Genomic DNA, 8,533 nt, shown 5'->3' with positions numbered 1-8,533 from the left:
GGTACCCAGCCACTGAATCTGGAGTGAACAACTGCTAAATTGAAGACATACATGATAGAATCTATACAGGTAAAGAGCATCACCACAGTACCAGCTCAGACAGACAGCCCAGCTTCCTGTGATAATAGCGACAGTAGAAGGACCTAGTCTTCTGGGCCGAGATGGTTACAGAAAATCAAGCTTGTCTGGTCTGAAATACTTCACTTGAGAACAGGAGGAACTGAACTGCTAAGGAAATATGACAGTATTTAGGGATGAGTTAGGAGAATTGAAGGATCTTCATATGCTGCAAGGATATCTCAGGTCAGAGTTAGTTCCTCTGGAAAATCAAGAAGAGAAACAAAATGAATTTAGTGCCACTCTGAACAAACTGAAGAAACAGTTGGCAGAGAAGACTCAACAATGTTCAATATTCCAGGAGAAGGCCAAGAGATACAAGAAAGAGACTGAACAGCCGAAGAATCAGCTGAGTGAAACAAAAGAGGCTTTAGAAGGGAAAGTCAGAGAACCTTCCGAGAAGCGCGTGGATACTAAAGCCATGGGTAGCTCAACTACTGAACTGAACCAAGTGAAGATTTCACCAGAGAGAAACTTAGCCAACTGTGAAATCAAAATGAAGGACAAAGCAAAACTCGGTGGCAAACAGAAAAAGAGAAGACAGGAATCAGATTGGAAAAGGCTAACCCAACATTAGAGCCAGAATGAAAAGCATTGGATGCTGCAAACATACAATAAAGCATTAATGGGTTAATTCAGTGAGGATAAGGCTATTCCACCAATTGCATCAGCAAGAATACAACATTGGGCTTTGATATTATCTGCATATTATACACCATCTGGGCTTACATATTGCAAATGTGGATGCACTCAGTCGTCTCCTTTTAGCAGATAGCATTATAGATGCTCCAGTGCCACAAGAAGTTGTGTTATTACGGAATTTCTTGGATTCCTCACCTGTGCGTGCAAAGCAAATTAGAAATTGGACGAACAGAGATCCAATATTGTTGAGATGTTTTTTCGCAACGTGTTCAAATTCACCTGTGCCTGAGGAGATGAGACCTTTCCATGCCCGAAAAACAGACTTAAGATGCCAAGATGGAATTTAGTTGTTGTCCCCTTGCAAGGAAGAGAACCACTCTTGACAGAGCTCCACAGTGCTCATCCAGGCATATCGAAGATGAAAATTCTTGAGCGAAGCTATGTCTAGTGGCCAGGCATTGACAGTGACATTGAAAGCATGGTCAGGCACTGTCTCCATTGTCAGCAACCACAGAATTTGCCTGTTTCAGCTCCACTGCATCCATGGGAGTGGCCTGGTCGACCCTGGGTTAGGTACATATTGATTATGTAAGACCATTCTTAGGTACCATGTTTTTATTGATAGTGGATGCACATTCTAAATGGTTAGATTTAAGTCTAGATGGATGTATACAAAGTCAAATTACCAACATCAAGCGCAATTATCGAGAAGCTGCATCATTGTTTTAGTATACATGGCCTACCAGAAATCATCATTTCTGATAACGGGTACAGTCTTTACCAGTACAGAGTTTCAGAGATTCTTGAATTTAAGTGGAATCAGACGTAATAAAACAGCCCCTTACCATTCCCCATCAAATGGTTTGGCTGAGAGAGCTGTGCAAGCTGGAACAAAGAGGTCATCAAGAGGTGCTTTAGAAAATCGACTTCCCCACTTTCTTCTCAGTTAGCATATGATGCCACACTCGAATACGGTTTCAATTATTGATGAAAGTCCACCTACTACAAGATTAAGTCTGGTATTTCCAAACTTAGACAGGAAGGTAAAGAGGAATCAAAGTAATCAAAAATTGAATCATAACATTCATAACAAAGCTCGCACATTCACAGCAGGAGGAATGGTAAACATGTGGAATTTCGGAAGCGGACCTTGTTGGGTTCCTGGAACCATTGTCTCAAAGGCTGGTCCCTTATCCTTCCAGGGTAGAAGTGAAAGACAGAATTGTTCGAAAACACACAGACCATAATTGTGATAGAGGGACATTCGAACAGCCAACTGTTCCGCCTATGATTAATGTCGAACCGTTAATCCCTGAGGTGACAGATTGACCTAGAATAGACATACCCAACCTCTCTGTGAAGTTGCCTAACCCAGGACCGCCACTTTCTAATGACGTATCTTGTTCTGCTATTCCTGATCATGTTGATCCTGTGGAGGACCCTCAAGTGGTAGAGCAACGCTGCTTTAACTGAATAAAAAAAGCACCTCAGAGACTCAATCTTTAATCAGCTGAAGTTGTATACATGTATATGTTGTTGGATATTTGTGTTCTCTATAAATAGAAACTGTAAAAAACTAAATGGGGAGGAAATATAGCAACTGAAGGTATAGCCTCTCCTGATGATCATGTGATGTTCTCGGAGGCTCTGGCCAATGACCCCACAGCATGGGTAATCCGAGGGGGGTGTAGCTTCCTGATGAGGGTCCTGATCGAGCATGTAGCATCTGAAAATCTCTCTGGAGTAAGGTTTGTCTGTTGCTTGTTGTAACCTGTCTGCTCCATCAAGTCATTCCAATACCTCAGCTTTTTATTTTGAAATTCATGTTTAATGTTGTGCCAAACATTTTCTTTCCAAAATTTGCTCTTCAGCCCCTTGAGTAAGAAAAAATTGAAATGTGACCCCCCAACCCCCACCCCACCCCTGTGCCCCCCGCCCCGCCACCCCCCCCCCCCCCCCCCCCCCGCGCCCCCCCCCCCCCCCCCCCCCCACCCCCCCACCACGTGAAAAGATTGGACATGCCTGCTCTAAATCCTCCTGAAACCCTGATTCCTCCACCTATAGATCCCTCCAGTCTACTGCCAGGAGGCCACCTCCAGTGCTTCAGGAAACTAAACTGTCATGCTGCCCCTGGGAACCTGGAGGCCAACTGGAAAATCCCCTAGGCCCTCAGTTACCTCAGTTGGCTCCTTGCTGCTTGCCAGCAAGGCCTACCGGTGGCAGGAAGTTCCAGGTTCGACCACCTCTGTTCCTGGTCTCGGCTGGGCCTTACAATCCTGCCCAGTGTGTTCCTGTGCGTCCTGCAACTTCGTTATTCTCAAGGTTCAAGTTCATTCAGTCATCTGTCCTTCAGTTCTGGACAAATTCAGTCAGGCTTCACTCCTGGTTGAGGTTGCCAACTCTGGCTGGATGTATTCCTGGAGATTTCAGAGAAACATGAAAACAAAGAAGATTTACCATGCAGAAGGAGGGCCATACAGCCCATTGGCTGGGATTTTCCGGCCCTGCCTGCCACCGGGATCTTCTGGTCCCACCGAAAGTCAATGGACTCTTGGCTGGCCCGTCGCATCCCTCAAGGTGGGCCCTGCCACAACTGGGCCAGAAAACATCGTGCCGTTTGAAAAAGTGCGATCAAACTAATCTCACATTCCAGTTCTTGATCCGTAGCCCTGTAGGTTATGGCATCTCAAGTGCATATCCAAGTGTTATTTTTTTAAATGAGATGAGGGTTTCTGCCTCTACCACCCTCTCAGGCAGTGAGTTCCAGACTCCCCATCCTCTGGGTGAAAAAAATACTCCTCAACACCCCCCCCCCCTCTAATCCTTTTACCAATTACTTTAAATCTATGAATTGGAAACAGTTTCTTCCTATCTTCTTGATCAAAGCCCCTCATCATCTTAAATTTCCTCCTAACCTCTGCTCTTAAGGGGAAACATCCCGACACCTGCACTGCCATTTGTCAAACCTCCTGTTTTGAAGTCAGTTCAGTGTTTCCACAGAGCTGTGTATGTACCACAAGGGGGCTCATTCACTCAATTTATTTCAATTTTTCTTCCGTATCTTGGTACAAATTTATTTTCTTGCATTTATTTGAACTGTATTAAAATCTGAAAATTCTCATCCTTATTTCAAATGCTTTGTGGCCTCACCCCCCTCCCTATCTTTGCAATCTCCTCCAGTCCAGTCTTTTGAGGGAGAGAGTTACAGATTTTGACTAATCTTTCTGTGGAAAAGTGCTTCCTGATTTCACTTCTAAATGCCTGTTTCTAATGTTAGGATTATATCCCCTGGCAATGTATCCCTTCAACCCTGTCCTCACCTCCCCATTGTTCACAATCGCCTAGCACCTCAAATTTTAAATTTTCTCTGCATCATCTTTCAACTCATGGATTAGATCACCCCTCAATCTTCATTGCTCAAAGGAATACAAACCAAAATTTAAGCAATTTAGCTTCATAATTTAACACTAAGTGTTGACTTTATATGTTTTTTAAAAAAAGTGGTTCTTGGGATCTGGGTATCACTGGCTAGGCCAGCATTTATTGCCGATCCCTAATTGCCCTTGAGAAGGTGGTGGTGGCTCATCTTCTTGAACTGCTGCAGTCCACAGTGCTGTCAGGGAGCGAGTTCCAGGATCTTGACCCAATGATAGTGAAGGGATGGCGATACATGCTTGTGAGTTAAGAATAGGAGAATAGGCCAGATGAATGTGTGGCTGGAGAGATGGTGCAAGAGGGAGGGAATAAGATTCCTGAGGCATTGGGACTGATTCTAGGGAAGATGGGACCTGTACAAGCTGGGCGGGTTGCACCCCAGACCGCGACCAATGTCCTCGCAGGGGTATTCGCTAGTATTTTGGGGGAGGTTTTAAACTAGAGTGGCAGGGGGGTAGGAACCTGAACGGGGAGACACAAGAGAGGGAAGCAAAGATAGAAATGAAAAACAGAAAAGTAGAAAGCAAAAATGGAAGGCAGAGGAAACAAGGGCTAGTAGCAAATAGGGCCATAGTACAAAAAGAGATATGTAAAAATGTTAAGACAAATGTAAAGACACTGTATCTGAATGCATGGAGCAGCTGCAACAAGATAGACAAATTAACAGTGCAAATAGATGTAAATGGGTACGAAATGATTGTGGTTACGGAGACATGGCTAAAGGGTGACCAAGGCTGGGAACTGAGTATCCAAGGGTACTCAAAATTTATAAAGGATGTTTAGAAACTATCAACGGGATTAGACAAAGTCAACATGGATTTATGAAAGGGAAATCATGTTTGACAAAACTACTGGAGTTTTTTGAGGATCTAACTAGCAGAATAGATAAGGGAGAACCAGAGGATGTGGTGCATTTGGATTTTCAGAAAGCTTTTGATAAACTCCCACCTAAGAGGTTAGTATGCAAAATTAAAGCACATGGGATTGGGGTAATATATTGGCATGGATTGAGAACGGGTTAACAGACAGGAAACAGAGAGTAGGAATAAATGGGTCTTTTTCAGAGTGGCAGGCGGTGACTAATGGGGTACCTCAGGGATCAGTGCTTGGGCCCCAGCCATTCACAATATATATCAATGATTTGGATGAGGGAGCCAAATATTTCCGAGTTTGCTGACAGCGAAAAACTAGCTGGGAATGTGAGCAGTGAGAAAGATGTTAAGAGGCTTCAAGGCGATTTAGACAAGTTGAGTGAGTGGGCAAATGCATGGCAGGTGCAGTATAAAGTGGATAAGTGTGAAGTTATCCACTTTGGTAGGAAAAACCGAATGGCAGAATATTATTTAAATGGTGATTGATTGGGAAGGTTAATGTACAAAAGAACCTGGTTGTCCTTGTAAACCAGGCCAATGATATGTTGGCCTGCATTACAAGAGGATTTGAGTAAAGGAGCAAAGATGTCTTACTGCAGCTGTACAGAGCCTTGATGAGACCCACCTGGAGTATTGTGTGTAGTTTTGGTCTCCTTACCTAAGGACATACTTGCCATAAAGGGAGTGCAGCGAAGTTTCACCAGACTGATTCCTGGGATGGCAGCATTATCCTATGAGGAGAGATTGGGTCGACCAGGCCTGCATTCACTGAAGTTTAGAAGAATGAGAAGGGATCTCATTGAAACAGATAAACAGACTGGATGCAGGGATGATGTTTCCTCTGGCTGGGGGGATCTAGAACAAAGGCTCACAATGGGTAGGCCATTTAAGACTGAGATTAGGTGAAATTTCTTCACTCAGAGGGTGGTGAACCTATAGAATTCTCTACCACAGAAGACTATGAAGGTCAAGTCACTGAATACATTGAAGAAGGAAATGGATTTCTGGACTCTAAAGGTATCAAGAGGTATGGGGAGAGAGCAGTGAGATAGAGGATCAGCCATGATCATAGTGAATGGCAGAGCAGGCTTGAAGAGCTGAATGACCTACTCCTGTTCCTATTGTCTACATTTCTATCCAGTTCCAAGTCAGGATGGTGAGTGACCTGGGAGGGAGCTTCCAGCTGGTGGTGTTCCCATGAATCTGCTGCCCTTGTCCTTCTAGATGGTGGAGGTCATGGTTTAAAAGGTGCTGCCGAAGGGCTCTTGGTGATATGTAGATGGTACACACTGCTGCCACTGTGTGTCGGTGGTAGAGGGAGTGAAAATTGAAGGTGGTGGATGGGTGCCAATCAATTGGACTCCTTTGCCCTGGATGGTGTCAAATTTTCTGAGTAAATTTTATGCATAAATTTACAAATGCACAATTCCAGCTGGGTGCCTTGCCCTTGAAGATCTCAAACAGTGGGATTACTTCCCACAATTTTACATCTATTACATAAGCCAACAGATAGAAAAAAAATCTTGGTGAGATAAATGGAAATACTTGGAAAATTAATAGCCACGTTGATTTTCTGTTCTTACCCATTCTCAAGATGGGGCCATCCCTGTCAAGGTTGGCATTTATTGCCTATTGCTAGTTGCCTAAGACCATGATGGTGACTGCGTCCACTCTTAACCTACTGGACAACAGCTTTTAATACAACTGAGTAGCTTCCTAAGGCACTTTGATGGGCAATTTAGTGGTAATCACATCTGCTTGGGACTGGGGTTAGAATCCTGGATAAAGACAGTGGCTTTTCTTCCCTCAAGGACCCTAGTGAGCCCGTTGGGATTTTTTTCGATGTCATTCCAGAAGCTTTATGGTGACTTGTTACTGCTGTCCCTTATTCCACATTTGATTTTTAATGGAATTCAAATTCTAATTACTTGCACAATGGGATTTGAACAAATGCAGCAAGATGTTGCTAAAGATCCTGTCGTTGTGGTGGTTTCTCATGGCAGGCATGCTTGAGACTACCCTCGTAATATTGCCAAGAGGAGGCATTCCAGAGCCAGCAGGCCAGAAGAAGACCAGAAGACAAAGGAGCAGAAATTAGGCCATTCGGCCCATCGAGTCTGCTCCACCATTCAATCATGGCTGATAAGTTTCTCAACCCCATTCTCCCACCTTCTCCCCGTAACCTTTGATCCCCTTACCAATCAAGAACCTATCTATCTCAGTCTTAAATACACTCAATGACCTGGCCTCCACAGCCTTCTGTGGCAATGAATTCCATAGCTTCACCACTCTCTGGCTAAAGAAGTTTCTCCTCATCTCTGTTCTAAAAGGTCTTCCCTTTACTCTGAGGCTGTGCCCTCGGGTCCTAGTCTCTCCTACTAATGGAAACATCTTCCCCACGTCCACTCTATCCAGGCCTTTCAGTATCCTGTAAGTTTCAATCAGATCCCCCCTCATCCTTCTAAACTCCATCGAGTATAGAACCAGAGTCCTCAAAGCGGGGGAGGTGACTAATTAAGGTTGGGCTCAGCAGCTCTGGAACAGGGCTTGACAGTGTCACTTAGACAGAAGGCTGATGAGCATCAAATACATCTTGACATGGGCCAAGGAAGCAGGGTCTACAGATTGGGAAATCCCTCCAGTGGCAGCATGCGGAGAGAGGGGAGGTATCATTGGCTGTTAGCAGCCCTCTGCCTGCACCATGGAGACTCAAACTCCTATAACACCCCTCCCCCTCCCCTGCAGGGAAGCCCCTCAGCGGCTGTCTCCATTCAGATGGTGCCCTCCCCACATGGTGGGTGAGGGACGTGGGTGCTCCACTAATGACAAAATGTCAGTAACCCAGAAAAATTAGGCCAATAATTGTTCACAACAAAAACAGAAAATGCTGGAAAAACTCAGCAGGTCTGACAGCATCTGTGGAGAGAGAAACAGAGTTAACGTTTCGAGTCTGTATGACTCTTGGTCAGAGCCCTGAATCTTTAAGAGTCATACAGACTTGAAACGTTAACTCTGTTTCTCTCTCCACAGATGCTGTCAGGCCTGCTGAATTTTTCCAGCATTTTTTGTTTGGTTCAGATTTCCAGCATCTGTAGTATTTTGCCTTTACAATAATTGTTCAACTTGGCTGCCCACCTTCTTTGGGTGGACATTTAAAACCACTGCCACTCTCATTGCTGGAAAAACACCTATATACGTACAAACATATGAACGTACGAATTAGGAGCAGGAGTAGGCCCACTCGGCCCCTCGAGCCTGCTTCGACATTCAATAAGATCATGGCTGACCTGAACATAACCTCAATACCACATTCCTGCCTACTCCCGATAACTTTTCACCCCCCTGTTAATCAAGAATCTACCTAGCTCTGCCTTAAAATATTCAAAGACTCTGCTTCCACTGCCTTTTGAGGAAGGGAGTTCCAAAGACTCACAACCCTCTGAGAGAAAAAAATTCTCCTCATCTCT

Source organism: Carcharodon carcharias, chromosome 21 (assembly GCF_017639515.1).
Source record: "Carcharodon carcharias isolate sCarCar2 chromosome 21, sCarCar2.pri, whole genome shotgun sequence".
Taxonomy (NCBI): Eukaryota; Metazoa; Chordata; class Chondrichthyes; order Lamniformes; family Lamnidae; genus Carcharodon; species Carcharodon carcharias.
The sequence above is the reverse complement of the archived record's forward strand: the minus strand, read 5'-3'. Positions refer to the sequence as shown.